Source organism: Eptatretus burgeri, chromosome 14 (genome assembly GCF_056783735.1).
Source record: "Eptatretus burgeri isolate ZD-2024b chromosome 14, Ebu_testis_v1, whole genome shotgun sequence".
NCBI lineage: Eukaryota > Metazoa > Chordata > Myxini > Myxiniformes > Myxinidae > Eptatretus > Eptatretus burgeri.
Window position 1 is genome coordinate 63933692 of NC_140974.1, and position 14488 is coordinate 63948179.

Here is a 14488-nt window from a genome sequence, read left to right on the forward strand (position 1 = left end):
AAGAAAGAGCGAGAGAGACAGAGAGACAGAGAGACAGAGAGAGAGAGACAGAGAGAGAGAGAGAGAGAGAGAGAGAGAGAGAGAGAGAGAGAAGAGAAGAAAGAGCGAGATGGGAGAGAGGGAAGAGAGAAGAAAGAGCAAGAGGGGGGGGGGAAGAGAAGAAAGAGCAAGAGGGGGGGGGGAGAGAAGAAAGAGCGAGAGGGGGGAGAGAAGAGAAAAAAGAGCGAGAGAGAGAGAGCGAGAGCGAGAAAAGAAGAGGGGAAGACAGAGAGAGAGGGGGAAGAGGGGAAAGAGAAGAAAGAGCGAGAGAGAGGAAAGAGGGGAAGATTGAGAGATAGGGGGAAGAAGGGAAAGAGGAGAGAGAGAGAGAGAGAGAGAGAGAGAGAGAGAGAGAGAGAGAGAGAGAGAGAGAGAGAGAGAGAGAGAGAGAGAGAGAGAGAGAGAGAGAGAGAGAGAGAGAGAGAGAGAGAGAGAGAGAGAGAGAGAGAGAGAGAGAGAGAGAGAGAGAGAGAGAGAGAGAGCGAGAGAGAGAGGAAAGAGCGAGAGAGAGGAAAGAGCGAGAGAGAGGAAGAGGGGAAGATTGAGAGAGAGGGGGGAAAGAGAAGAGAGGAGATAGAGATCGGGAGGAACAAGCGAGAGGGGAAAGAAAAGAAAGAGCGAGAGAGAGGGGAAAGAGAAGAAAGAGCAAGAGAGGGAAAAAGAGAAGAAAGAGCAAGATAGAGGGGGGAAAGACGGAAAAGAGAAGAAAGAGCGAGAGAGAGAGGAAGAGGGGAAGATTGAGAGAGGGGGGAAGAGGTGAAGATTGAGAGGGGGGTGAAGAGAAGAAAGAGAGAGAGGGGAGAGAGGGAAAAAGAAGAAAGAGCGAGAGCGAGAGCGAGAGCGAGAGCGAGAGAGAGAGAGAGAGGGGAAGATTGAGAGGGGGGAAGATAAGAAAGAGCGACAGAGAGGAGAAAGGGGGAGAGGGGAGAGAGAAGAAAGGGTGAGAGGGGAGAGAGCGAGAGAGAGGGGAAAGAGAAGAAAGAGCAAGAGAGGGAAAAAGAGAAGAAAGAGCAAGATAGAGGGGGGAAAGACGGAAAAGAGAAGAAAGAGCGAGAGAGAGAGGAAGAGTGGAAGATTGAGAGGGGGGTGAAGAGAAGAAAGAGAGAGAGGGGAGAGAGGGAAAAAGAAGAAAGAGCGAGAGAGAGAGAGAGAGAGAGAGAGAGAGAGAGAGAGAGAGAGAGAGAGAGAGAGAGAGAGAGAAAGAGAAGAAAGAATGAGAGAGGAAGAGGGGAAGATTGAGAGAGAGGGGGAAAGAGAAGAAAGAATGAGAGAGGAAGAGGGGAAGATTGAGAGAGAGGGGGGAAAGAGAGGAAAGAATGAGAGAGGAAGAGGGGAAGATTGAGAGAGAGAGGGGGAAAGAGAGGAAGATTGGAGAGGGGGGGGAAGAGAAGGAAGATTGAGGGGGGGAAGAGAAGAAAGAGAGAGAGAGGGGAGAGAGAGGGAAAAGAGCAAGAGGGGGGGAGAGAAGAAAGAGGGAAAAGGGAAGAAAGAGCAAGAGAAAGGAGAGAGGGGAAAGAGCGAGAAAGGGAAAAAAAGAGAAGAAAGAGCAAGATAGAGGGGGAGAGATGGAAAAAGAAGAAAGAGCGAGAGAGAGGAAGTGGGGAAGATAGAGAGGGGCGGGGTGAAGAGAAGAAAGAGCAAGACGGGGGGGAGAAGAAAGAGTGAGAGAGAGAGGAAAGAGAAGAAAGAGCGGGAGAGAGGAAGAGGGGAAGATTGAGAGAGAGGGGCGAAAGAGGGGAAAGAAGCGAGAGCAAGAGGGGGGAAGAGGGGAGAGAAGAAAGAGTGGGAGAGGGGGGGGGAAGAGGAGAAAGAGAAGAAAGAGCGAGAGAGAGAGAGAGAGAGGAAGAGTGGAAGATTGAAAGAGGGGGGAAAAGAGAAGAAAGAGTGAGAGAGCGGAGAAGAGAAGAAAGAGCGAGAGAGAGAGGAAGAGGGGAAGATTGAGAGAGAGGGAAAGAGAAGAAAGAGCGAGAGGGAAAGAGAAGAAAGTGTGAGAGAGAGGGGGGAAAGAGAAGAGAGAGGGGAAAGAGAAGAAAGAGAGGTGGGAAAGAGGGGAGAGAAGAAAGAGCGAGAGAGAGAGAGAGAGGGGGGGAAGAGGGGAAAGAGAAGCAAGAGCGAGAGGGGGGAAGAGGGGAAGATTGAGAGAGGGGGGAAGAGGTGAAGATATGAAAGAGAGAGAGGGGAGCGAGCGAAAAGAGTAGAAAGAGCAAGTGGGGGGGAAGAGAAGAAAGAGCGAGAGAGAGGAAAGAGAAGAGAAAAAAGAGCGAGAGAGAGGCGAAAGAAGAAAGAGTGAAAGAGAGAGGGGGGAAGAGGAGAAATAAGAGAGGAGAGAGAGAGAGAGGAAAGAGAAGAATGAGTGAGCGAGAGGGGGGAAGAGGGGAAAGAGAAGAGAGATGGGAAAGAGAAGAAAGAGCGAGAGAGGGGAAATAGAGAGAGAGGAAAGAGAATAAAGAGCGAGATAGAGAGGGGAAAGAGAAGAAAGGAGAGAGAGAGAGGGGAGAGAGGAAAGAGAAGAGGGTGAAAGAGGGGAAAGAGAAGAAAGAGCAAGAGGGAAAGAGAAGCGAGAGCGAGAAGAAGAGGGGAAGAGAGAGAGAGAGGAGAGAGAAGGGAGAAGAGAAGAAAGAGCGAGAGAGGGGATAGAGGGAAAAGAGAAGAAAGAGCGAGAGAAAGAGAAAAAGAGAGAGAGAGATAGAGAGATAGAGGGAGAGAGAGAGGAAAGAGAAGAAAGAGCGGAAGAGAAGAAAGACCGAGAGGGAAAGAGAAGAAAGAGCGAGGCGGGAGAGAGGGAAAAGAGAAGAAAGAGCGAGGCGGGAGAGAGGGAAAAGAGAAGAAAGAGCAAGAGGGGGGGAAGAGAAGAAAGAGCAAGAGGGGGGAAGAGAAGAAAGAGTGAGAGGGGAAAGAGAAGAAAGAGCGAGAGAGAGGAAAGAGGAGAACCAGAGAGCGAGGAAAGAGAAGAAAGAGAGAGAGAGAGAATGGGGGGAAAGAGCGAGGGAGGATCGATAGATAGAGAGAGAATGAGAGAGAGAGAGAGAGGAGAGAGAGAGAGGAAAGAGAAGAAAGAGCGGGAGAGAGGAAGAGGGGAAGATTGAGAGAGAGGGGCGAAAGAGGGGAAAGAAGCGAGAGCAAGAGGGGGAAGAGGGGAGAGAAGAAAGAGTGGGAGAGGGGGGGAGAGGGGAAAGAGAAGAAAGAGCAAGAGAGGGAAAAAGAGAAGAAAGAGCAAGATAGAGGGGGAAAGACGGAAAAGAGAAGAAAGAGCGAGAGAGAGAGGAAGAGGGGAAGATTGAGAGAGGGGGGAAGAGGTGAAGATTGAGAGGGGGGTGAAGAGAAGAAAGAGCGAGAGAGAGGAGAAAGGGGGGAGAGGGGAGAGAGAAGAAAGGGTGAGAGGGGAAAGAGCGAGAGAGAGGGGAAAGAGAAGAAAGAGCAAGAGAGGGAAAAAGAGAAGAAAGAGCAAGATAGAGGGGGGAAAGACGGAAAAGAGAAGAAAGAGCGAGAGAGAGAGGAAGAGGGGAAGATTGAGAGAGGGGGAAGAGGTGAAGATTGAGAGGGGGGGGTGAAGAGAAGAAAGAGAGAGAGGGGAGAGAGGGAAAAAGAAGAAAGAGCGAGAGCGAGAGCGAGAGAGAGAGAGAGAGAAAGAGGGGAAGATTGAGAGGGGGGGAAGATAAGAAAGAGCGACAGAGAGGAGAAAGGGGGGGAGAGGGGAGAGAGAAGAAAGGGGGAGAGGGGAGAGAGCGAGAGAGAGGGGAAAGAGAAGAAAGAGCAAGAGAGGGAAAAAGAGAAGAAAGAGCAAGATAGAGGGGGCAAAGACGGAAAAGAGAAGAAAGAGCGAGAGAGAGAGGAAGAGTGGAAGATTGAGAGGGGGGGTGAAGAGAAGAAAGAGAGAGAGGGGAGAGAGGGAAAAAGAAGAAAGAGCGAGAGAGAGAGAGAGAGAGAGAGAGAGAGAGAGAGAGAGAGAGAGAGAGAGAGAGAGAGAGAGAGAGAGAGAGAGAGAGAGAGAGAGAGAGAGAGAGAGAGAAAGAGAAGAAAGAATGAGAGAGGAAGAGGGGAAGATTGAGAGAGAGGGGGAAAGAGAAGAAAGAATGAGAGAGGAAGAGGGGAAGATTGAGAGAGAGGGGGGAAAGAGAGGAAAGAATGAGAGAGGAAGAGGGGAAGATTGAGAGAGAGGGGGGAAAGAGAGGAAGATTGAGAGAGGGGGGAAGAGAAGGAAGATTGAGGGGGGAAGAGAAGAAAGAGAGAGAGAGGGGAGAGAGAGGGAAAAGAGCAAGAGAGGGGGGGGAGAGAAGAAAGAGGGAAAAGGGAAGAAAGAGCAAGAGAAAGGAGAGAGGGGAAAGAGCGAGAAAGGGAAAAAAAAGAGAAGAAAGAGCAAGATAGAGGGGGGAGAGATGGAAAAAAGAAGAAAGAGCGAGAGAGAGGAAGTGGGGAAGATTGAGAGGGGCGGGGTGAAGAGAAGAAAGAGCAAGACGGGGGGGAGAAGAAAGAGTGAGAGAGAGAGGAAAGAGAAGAAAGAGAGAGAGAGAGAGTGGGAGGAAAGATCGAGGGAGGATCGAACGATAGAGAGAGAATGAGAGAGAGAGGAAAGAGAAGAAAGAGCGGGAGAGAGGAAGAGGGGAAGATTGAGAGAGAGGGGCGAAAGAGGGGAAAGAAGCGAGAGCAAGAGGGGGGAAGAGGGGAGAGAAGAAAGAGTGGGAGAGGGGGGAAGAGGAGAAAGAGAAGAAAGAGCGAGAGAGAGAGAGGAAGAGTGGAAGATTGAGAGAGGGGGGAAAAGAGAAGAAAGAGTGAGAGAGCGGAGAAGAGAAGAAAGAGCGAGAGAGAGAGGAAGAGGGGAAGATTGGAGAGAGAGGGAAAGAGAAGAAAGAGCGAGAGGGAAAGAGAAGAAAGTGTGAGAGAGAGGGGGAAAGAGAAGAGAGAGGGGAAAGAGAAGAAAGAGCGAGAGAGAGAGAGGTGGGAAAGAGGGGAGAGAAGAAAGAGCGAGAGAGAGAGAGAGAGGGGGGAAGAGGGGAAAGAGAAGCAAGAGCGAGAGGGGGGAAGAGGGGAAGATTGAGAGAGGGGGGAAGAGGTGAAGATAAGAAAGAGAGAGAGGGGAGAGAGGGAAAAGAGAAGAAAGAGCAAGAGGGGGGGAAGAGAAGAAAGAGTGAGAGAGAGGAAAGAGAAGAGAAAAAAGAGCGAGAGAGAGGGGAAAGAAGAAAGAGTGAGAGAGAGAGGGGGGAAGAGGAGAAATAAGAGAGGAGAGAGAGAGAGAGAGAGGAAAGAGAAGAATGAGTGAGCGAGAGGGGGGAAGAGGGGAAAGAGAAGAGAGATGGGAAAGAGAAGAAAGAGCGAGAGAGGGGAAATAGAGAGAGAGGAAAGAGAATAAAGAGCGAGATAGAGAGGGGAAAGAGAAGAAAGGAGAGAGAGAGAGGGGAGAGAGGAAAGAGAAGAGGGTGAAAGAGGGGAAAGAGAAGAAAGAGCAAGAGGGAAAGAGAAGCGAGAGCGAGAAGAAGAGGGGAAGAGAGAGAGAGAGGAGAGAGAAGGGAGAAGAGAAGAAAGAGCGAGAGAGGGGATAGAGGGAAAAGAGAAGAAAGAGCGAGAGAAAGAGAAAAAGAGAGAGAGAGATAGAGAGATAGAGGGAGAGAGAGAGGAAAGAGAAGAAAGAGCGGAAGAGAAGAAAGACCGAGAGGGAAAGAGAAGAAAGAGCGAGGCGGGAGAGAGGGAAAAGAGAAGAAAGAGCGAGGCGGGAGAGAGGGAAAAGAGAAGAAAGAGCAAGAGGGGGGGGAAGAGAAGAAAGAGTGAGAGGGGAAAGAGAAGAAAGAGCGAGAGAGAGGAAAGAGGAGAAACAGAGAGCGAGGAAAGAGAACAAAGAGAGAGAGAGAGAATGGGAGGAAAGATCGAGGGAGGATCGATAGATAGAGAGAGAATGAGAGAGAGAGAGAGAGGAGAGAGAGAGAGGAAAGAGAAGAAAGAGCGGGAGAGAGGAAGAGGGGAAGATTGAGAGAGAGGGGCGAAAGAGGGGAAAGAAGCGAGAGCAAGAGGGGGGAAGAGGGGAGAGAAGAAAGAGTGGGAGAGGGGGGAGAGGGGAAAGAGAAGAAAGAGCAAGAGAGGGAAAAAGAGAAGAAAGAGCAAGATAGAGGGGGGAAAGACGGAAAAGAGAAGAAAGAGCGAGAGAGAGAAAAAGAGAAGAAAGAGCAAGATAGAGGGGGAAAGACGGAAAAGAGAAGAAAGAGCGAGAGAGAGAGGAAGAGGGGAAGATTGGAGAGAGGGGGGAAGAGGTGAAGATTGAGAGGGGGGGTGAAGAGAAGAAAGAGCGAGAGAGAGGAGAAAGGGGGGAGAGGGGAGAGAGAAGAAAGGGTGAGAGGGGAAAGAGCGAGAGAGAGGGGAAAGAGAAGAAAGAGCAAGAGAGGGAAAAAGAGAAGAAAGAGCAAGATAGAGGGGGAAAGACGGAAAAGAGAAGAAAGAGCGAGAGAGAGAGGAAGAGGGGAAGATTGAGAGAGAGGGGGAAAGAGAAGAAAGAATGAGAGAGGAAGAGGGGAAGATTGAGAGAGAGGGGGGAAAGAGGGGAAGATTGAGAGGGGGGGAAGAGAAGGAAGATGGAGGGGGGAAGAGAAGAAAGAGAGAGAGGGAAAAGAGCAAGAGGAGGGGGGAAGAGAAGAAAGAGAGAGAGGGGAGAGAGAGGGAAAAGAGCAAGAGGGGGGGGGGGAGAGAAGAAAGAGCGAGAGAGGGAAAAGGGAAGAAAGAGCAAGAGAAAGGAGAGAGGGGAAAGAGCGAGAAAGGGAAAAAAGAGAAGAAAGAGCAAGATAGAGGGGGAGAGATGGAAAAAAGAAGAAAGAGCAAGAGAGAGGAAGTGGGGAAGATTGAGAGGGGCGGGTGAAGAGAAGAAAGAGCAAGACGGGGGGGAGAAGAGAGAGAGAGAGAGAGAGAGAGAGAGAGAGAGAGAGAGAGAGAGAGAGAGAGAGAGAGAGAGAGAGAGAGAGAGAGAGAGAGAGAGAGAGAGAGAGAGAGAGAGAGAGAGAGAGAGAGAGAGAGAGAGAGAGAGAGAGAGAGAGAGAGAGAGAGAAAAGAGAAGAAAGACCGAGAGGGAAAGAGAAGAAAGAGCGAGGGGGAGAGAGGGAAAAGAGAAGAAAGAGCAAGAGGGGGGGGTAAGAGAAGAAAGAGCAAGAGGGGGGGGAAGAGAAGAAAGAGCAAGAGGGGGGGGAAGAGAAGAAAGAGCAAGAGGGGGGGAAGAGAAGAAAGAGCAAGAGGGGGGGAAGAGAAGAAAGAGTGAGAGGGGAAAGAGAAGAAAGAGCGAGAGAGAGGAAAGAGGAGAAACAGAGAGCGAGGAAAGAGAAGAAAGAGAGAGAGAGTGGGAGGAAAGATCGAGGGAGGATCGATAGATAGAGAGAGAGGAAAGAGAAGAAAGAGCGGGAGAGAGGAAGAGGGGAAGATTGAGAGAGAGGGGCGAAAGAGGGGAAAGAAGCGAGAGCAAGAGGGGGGAAGAGGGGAAAGAGAAGAAAGAGCAAGAGAGAGAGGAAGATTGAGAGAGGGGGGGAAAGAGAAGAAAGAGTGAGAGAGCGGAGAAGAGAAGAAAGAGCGAGAGAGAGAGGAAGAGGGGAAGATTGAGAGAGAGGGAAAGAGAAGAAAGAGCGAGAGGGAAAGAGAAGAAAGTGTGAGAGAGAGGGGGGAAGAGAAGAAAGAGCGAGAGAGAGAGAGGGGAAAGAAGAGAAAGAGAAGAGAGAGGGGAAAGAGAGAGGAAAGAGAAGAGAGAGGGGAAAGAGAAGAAAGAGCAAGAGAGAGAGGTGGGAAAGAGGGGAGAGAAGAAAGAGCGAGAGAGAGAGAGGGGTGAAGAGGGGAAAGAGAAGCAAGAGCGAGAGGGGGGAAGAGGGGAAGATTGAGAGAGGCGGGAAGAGGTGAAGATAAGAAAGAGAGAGAGGGGAGAGAGGGAAAAGAGAAGAAAGAGCAAGAGGGGGGGGGAAGAGAAGAAAGAGCGAGAGAGAGAAAGAGAGAGTTAGAAAAGAACGAGCGAGAAGGGAAAGAGAAGAAAGAGCGAGAGGGTAAAGAGAAAAGAGTGAGAGAGGGGAAAAAAGAAGAAAGAGCGAGAGAGAGAGGGGGGAAAGAGAAGAGAGGAGATAGAGATCGGGAGGAACAAGCGAGAGGGGAAAGAAAAGAAAGAGCGAGAGAGAGGGAAAAAGAGAAGAAAGAGCGAGAGAGAGAGAGAGAGGGGAGGGGAAGAGAAGAAAGAGCGAGAGAGAGGAAAGAGAAGAGAAAAAAGAGCGAGAGAGAGGGGAAAGAAGAAAGCGTGAGAGAGAGAGGGGGGAAGAGGAGAAATAAGAGAGGAGAGAGAGAGAGGCAAGAGAAGAATGAGTGAGCGAGAGGGGGGAAGAGGGGAAAGAGAAGAGAGATGGGAAAGAGAAGAAAGAGCGAGAGAGGGGAAATAGAGAGAGAGGAAAGAGAAGAAAGAGCGAGATAGAGGGGGGGAGAGGGGAAAGAGAAGAAAGTAGAGAGAGATCGGGAGGAACAAGCGAGAGGGGAAAGAAAAGAAAGAGCGAGAGAGAGGGGAGAGAGGGACAAAGAAGAAAGAGTGAGAGAGAGGGAAAAAATGGAAGAAAGAGCGAGAGAGACAGAGAGACAGAGAGTAAGAGAGAGACAGAGAGAGTGAGAGAGAGAGAGAGAGAAGAGAAGAAAGAGCGAGATGGGAGAGAGGGAAGAGAGAAGAAAGAGCAAGAGGGGGGGGAAGAGAAGAAAGAGCAAGAGGGGGGGAGAGAAGAAAGAGCGAGAGGGGGGAGAGAAGAGAAAAAGAGCGAGAGAGAGAGAGCGAGAGCGAGAAAAGAAGAGGGGAAGACAGAGAGAGAGGGGGAAGAGGGGAAAGAGAAGAAAGAGCGAGAGAGAGGAAAGAGGGGAAGATTGAGAGATAGGGGGAAGAAGGGAAGAGAGAGAGAGAGAGAGAGAGAGAGAGAGAGAGAGAGAGAGAGAGAGAGAGAGAGAGAGAGAGAGAGAGAGAGAGAGAGAGAGAGAGAGAGGAAAGAGCGAGAGAGAGGAAGAGGGGAAGATTGAGAGAGAGGGGGGAAAGAGGGGAAAGAGGCGAGAGTAAGAGGGGGGAGAGGGGAGAGAAGAAAGAGTGGGAGAGGGGGGAGAGGGGAAAGAGAGAGAGAGAGAGAGAGAGAGAGAGAGAGGAAGAGTGGAAGATTGAGAGAGAGAGGAAGAGGGGAAGATTGAGAGAGAGGGAAAGAGCGAGAGGGAAAGAGAAGAAAGTGTGAGAGAGAGGGGGAAGAGAAGAAAGAGCGAGAGAGAGAAGGGAAAGAGAAGAGAGAGGGGAAAGAGAAGAAAGAGTGAGAGAGAGAGGGGGGAAAGAGGGGAAAGAGAACAGAGGAGATAGAGATCGGGAGGAACAAGCGAGAGGGGAAAGAAAAGAAAGAGCGAGAGAGAGGGGAGAGAGGGAAAAGGAGAAGAAAGAGCGAGAGAGAGAGAGAGAGGCGGGAAAGAGAGAGAAAAAGAGAAAGAGAGTTAGAAAAGAAAGAGCGAGAGAGTTAGAAAAGAAAGAGCGAGAGAGGGTAAAGAGAAAAGAGCGAGAGAGAGGGGAGAGAGAGAGAGAGAGGGAAAAGAGGAGAGAGAGGAAAGAGGGGAAAGAGCGAGAGAGAGGCGAGAGAGAGAGGGGAAAGAGTGAGAGAGAGAGAGGGGAAAGAGTGAGAGAGAGAGAGGGAAAATAGAAGAAAGAGTGTGAGAGAGAGAGAGGGAAAATAGAAGAAAGAGTGTGAGAGAGAGAGAGGGAAAAGAGAAGAAAGAGTGAGAGATAGGAAAGAGAAGAAAGAGTGAGAGATAGGAAAGAGAAGAAAGAGGGAGAGAGAGAGAGGGAAAAGAGAAGAAAGAGTGAGAGATAGGAAAGAGAAGAAAGAGTGAGAGATAGGAAAGAGAAGAAAGAGGGAGAGAGTGAGAGGAAATTGAAGAAAGAGAGAGGAAAAGGAGAACAGAGAGACAAAAAAGAGAAGAGAGAGAGTGGGAGGAAAGATCGAGGGAGGATAGATAGATCGAGAGAGAGGAGCGAGAAGAAAGAGAAAGAGAGAGAGGAGCGAGAGAGAGAGGAGCGAGAGAGAGAGAGCGAGAGAGAGAGAGAGCGAGAGAGAGAGAGCGAGAGAGAGAGAGCGAGAGAGAGAGAGCGAGAGAGAGAGAGCGAGAGAGAGAGAGCGAGAGAGAGAGAGCGAGAGAGAGAGAGCGAGAGAGAGAGAGCGAGAGAGAGAGAGCGAGAGAGAGAGAGCGAGCGAGAGAGAGAGAGCGAGAGAGAGAGAGCGAGAGAGAGAGAGCGAGAGAGAGAGAGCGAGAGAGAGAGAGAGCGAGAGAAAGAGAGCGAGAGCGAGAGGAAAGAGAAAAGAGCGAGAGAGAGGGGAGAGAGAGGGGAAAGAGTGAGAGAGAGAGAGGGGGGGGGGAAAGAGGGGAAAGAGTGAGAGCGAGAGAGAGAGAGGGGGGAAAGAGCGCGAGAGAGAGAGGGGGAAAAGAGGGGAAAGAGGAGAGAGAGCGAGAGAGGAAACTGAAGAAAGAGAGAGATATTTGACTTTTGTATGCTTTTCTTATAAAAGTATCAAAACACACCAGAAAAGGCACACTCCATAAAAATAAGTCCAAACGATTTTACAGCAAAAATGAATTCAACAAAAGCAATACAAACAAGGGTGTCTATTCATGTCAAAAACCACCACAGAATAATACATATCTGCAAAAAGTAAGTGTAATTACTTTACACTTTTACAAACACATTACATCACGAAACGAAACTCAAAACCTCATCAGTGTACCACTGATCACCCACAATATCCAGGCTCAAAAGATAAGCCTGCTCCATTTTTACTCGTTCCGAAACCATACCTTAAAAGCACATTTGCATTTTTCCCCTTCAATTTTGCTTTCCTGGTTTTATAAATTGCCAGTTTCACAATGCCCAACACAAAAGACAAAAACGAGAGGACTGGTGTACTTTTTCAGTCTCCCCAATTTCATAAATCAAGACTGGAAAGGAAAAAAAACAAAATTAAATTGATAGAAAAGCTGTTGAAGGAAGAGAAAGAGGGGTACCAATCTCTTACATTCAATGAAAACGTGGGCAATATTTTCAATCAAATCACAAAAAGGACAAGAAATTGGAACAGAAGAATTAAACTTATGGAGTAATGTCTGTGTGACCAGGGCTTGATGTGCTCGTCTCCAATTCAGGTCTCCAGTTCGCCCAAGAGTTGGACAACTATACATTTTGTTCCACACTGGAGTTAAAAAAGTTCCAGTAGGTAGGGTCTCATTCCACAGATTTTTCAACAGTTTTGTAAAACCAGGTATACATGCTTCCAGACATATGTTGTTGATAGCCATTTTCCCCATGACGTGAATTTCCTCTATTTTCACACCAATTTCCAAAACACACCAATTTCCTCTAAGTTTGAGAACACACCCTCTTGTTTTTTTGAGGCAATTTGAAGTTCAGGGAAATAGACGTGAGTCTACCACTTCATCCACCCCAGTTCACCAGATGTTTAGTCTATGAAAGGTTTGAATTACTGCTTTCAAGACATTTTCCACAATACGAGCAGAACAAACACCAGTTTTTAATGAAAGTGAGCTTACAGGTAGCCAGGCATTCAAGGATGGCTGCAACAGGTCTCACACTGTTTATTACAACACTGGTGAAACAATGCATAAACGACCTGGAGGTTGAAATTCTAGAGAATAAAGGATTCTGAACTAATGGCTCATGTACAAACTTTTGGGCATCGTATGATACCTCTAAATGTTGCACTCCGAGGACATGCCAAGCATTCAAAAGGCTCTGATGAAAACTGGGGAGCTGAGACATGTCAAAGTGTTGCAGGTCGATGAGGAAAAGTTCACGGTCATATTTCAGACCTTCCACTTTCTGCAACCAGGCGTTTGTGAGAGGTCGCCAAGAAACACTCACTGTACAGTAGGCGCTTCATCGTGGAAATTCGGAATGCCATTATCCGACTTGGGATATGCATCAGATTTTGACCACCCGCATTTCGGGGTCTGCAGACCACGTCTGGCCCCAGCCAATGGTGGCCAGAAAAAAAAAATCAGTCAGAACCCTCTGAATGCCTGTGACCAAGTATCTCAGAGGTTCAAGTGGGATAACTTTATGCCAAATAAAAGGAACCACCAGGTTATTTATGATTGACACCCGTGTCTTAAGCGAGAGAAGTTGGTACAATCTTCTCCACCTTGCCAGTTTCAATTTAATTTTTTCCAGGAAGTTCTCCCAATTTTTTTGTTCATACACTTCAATTCCTAGAAATAAGCCTAAATATTTAAACCCCTCACGACTCCACTGTCTTCCTCCTGGTAAAACAGGCAGGGACGAGGAAGGCGATCTGGGGCCGACCCAAAAAGCTACCCTTTTTTCCCAATTTACCCTTGCAGTGGAAGCAAGCTCAAACTGGGTAAGGCAATGAGAGACTTCAGAAACATCTTTTTGATTTGCAATAGCAACACAACTATCATCAGCATCAGCTGAAACGACTTTGGAGTTTTGTGAAACTGACTCCTAACACTGAGTTCCGAAGTAAAACTAATAAAGGTTCAACGGATAGATTGTAGAGCATGCCTGATAGCGCACAGCCCTGACAGATGCCTCGCTGAAAGGGTAACAAAGACTATTATTAACCTTCAGCAGACAAGATGCATTTTTGTACAATAACTTAACATAAGCAATACATTTTTCCCCAAACCCTGTTCTCTTTAATACATCAAACAAAAAAGAATGGTTAACACTGTCAAAAGCTTTTTCTTGATCTAAAAGTAATAAACCAAAACCAGGAGATATAGTTCGACCGAGACTGATCAAATCTCTCACCAAAAAAATATCGTATATGGAACGTTCTGGAACACAGTATGATTGATCAGTGCCAATCAAGAAAGAGATGACTTCCTTTAGACGGGTTGCAAGTGCTTTTGACAATATTTTATAGTCCGTGTTGAGGAGTGACACAGGCTGCCAATTTGAGGTCTCATGCAGGTTTCCTTTCTTCGGAAGGAGACACAAAACTGCCCTCCAGCAGCTCAATGGCAATTCACCTTGTTCAACACTCCTGAGAGACCTCAAGAAGAGTAGGGCCGAGAATGTCCCAGAAAGCCTTATAAAATTCAGCCGTAAGGACGTCTCGTCCATGGGCTTTCCCATCCTTGCTATCCTTGAGCGCAGCAGTAAGTTCTCCAAGAGAAATGCCAGGCTCAAGCAATTGTTGTTGGTCTTCAGACAGAGAAGGGAGCTGTTCAAGCATCGCATTCCTGTTCTCATTCACAGCTCTTTTTGCGAAGAGTTTAGAAAAATAGTCTTGTAGTTCATGCTTGATATCACTCTGGGAGGTCAACAAATCACCACCAGAGGAGCGAAAAGCATGGATTTATTGAGAGGTCTTGACAGTTTTTTTCCAAATTCAAGAACCCTTTGTTTGGTGTGTCAAGTTGGATTTTTTCGTTCCACAGTCGGACGAATACACCGGCCGCCCGCTCTTTCACCATTTCAGCCAGAAGGGTCCTTTTCTCCGACAACTGCTGGACATTCACGCTAGACAATCCAGCTTTCTGCTCACAGATAAGTATATCGTTTTTTAAAGCAGATATCACACCAAAAGCGTTGTATGTGCTGTAAGAGCAGTATTGTTGGCAAAAACATTTGATTTGGGACTTTGTGCAGTCCCACCATAGTCTTAAGTTCAAATATGAACCCTTTTGTGACTCGCATTTTTCCCATACCATTTTAAAAGCTTCTATAAAATGTGCACTTTGTAAAAGTTTCAAATTAAAAGTCCAATATGCACTTCCACAGACATGAGGAAAGCCACACACCATAACAATCATGTGATTATCGGTAAAACTAGACTGCCTTATATAAGATTTCTTAACAATGTTTACCATTTTATGATTAACATAAATCTGTCTCGGCGAGCCATCGTCAAAACATTTCTTGATGCACAAACCCATGTATACTGACGGATATTACGGTTTTGTACCCGCCACACATCCACCAATCCCCCAGACACAACATGATTAAGTCAATGCTGCTTACAAACTCTGCCAATTTGTACAGAAAGGCACCTCTTTCAGAGTTAGCACGAGGACAGTAAACATTTGTCATGCAAATCTTTAGGTTACTACTGACAAATTGCACATAGTAAATAACCTTTGCAAATTTCCTTACAAGTTATCTCCGAAGGCTGGATTCGAGGATGCAACACGATTGCCACATCAGCCTTGGCCTCAACAAGCGCACTTGAGAAAAAAAAAGACAACCTTTAAAGATTTTACACCACTCATCTTCAGCAGACTGATTTGCATGCATCTCCTGTAGCATTAGCACATCAATTTTTTTCATTTTGGAAGAGCTGAAATACCTGGAGGCGACACACACAACTGCAGCCTCCATTGATGTTCAGGGATGCTACTTTTATCGCCATTCTGTTCGTTATTCTTGAAGCTCTTTACCAGCCCGAGTAACACATTTCCTTAA

The 14488-nt window shown here is 47.7% G+C and overlaps 1 pseudogene; it reads right to left on the reverse strand.

Annotated features, from left to right (window-relative positions):
* The window catches only part of LOC147013416 (uncharacterized), a 24048-nt pseudogene that overhangs the window by 8918 nt on the left and 642 nt on the right, over positions 1 to 14488 (reverse strand).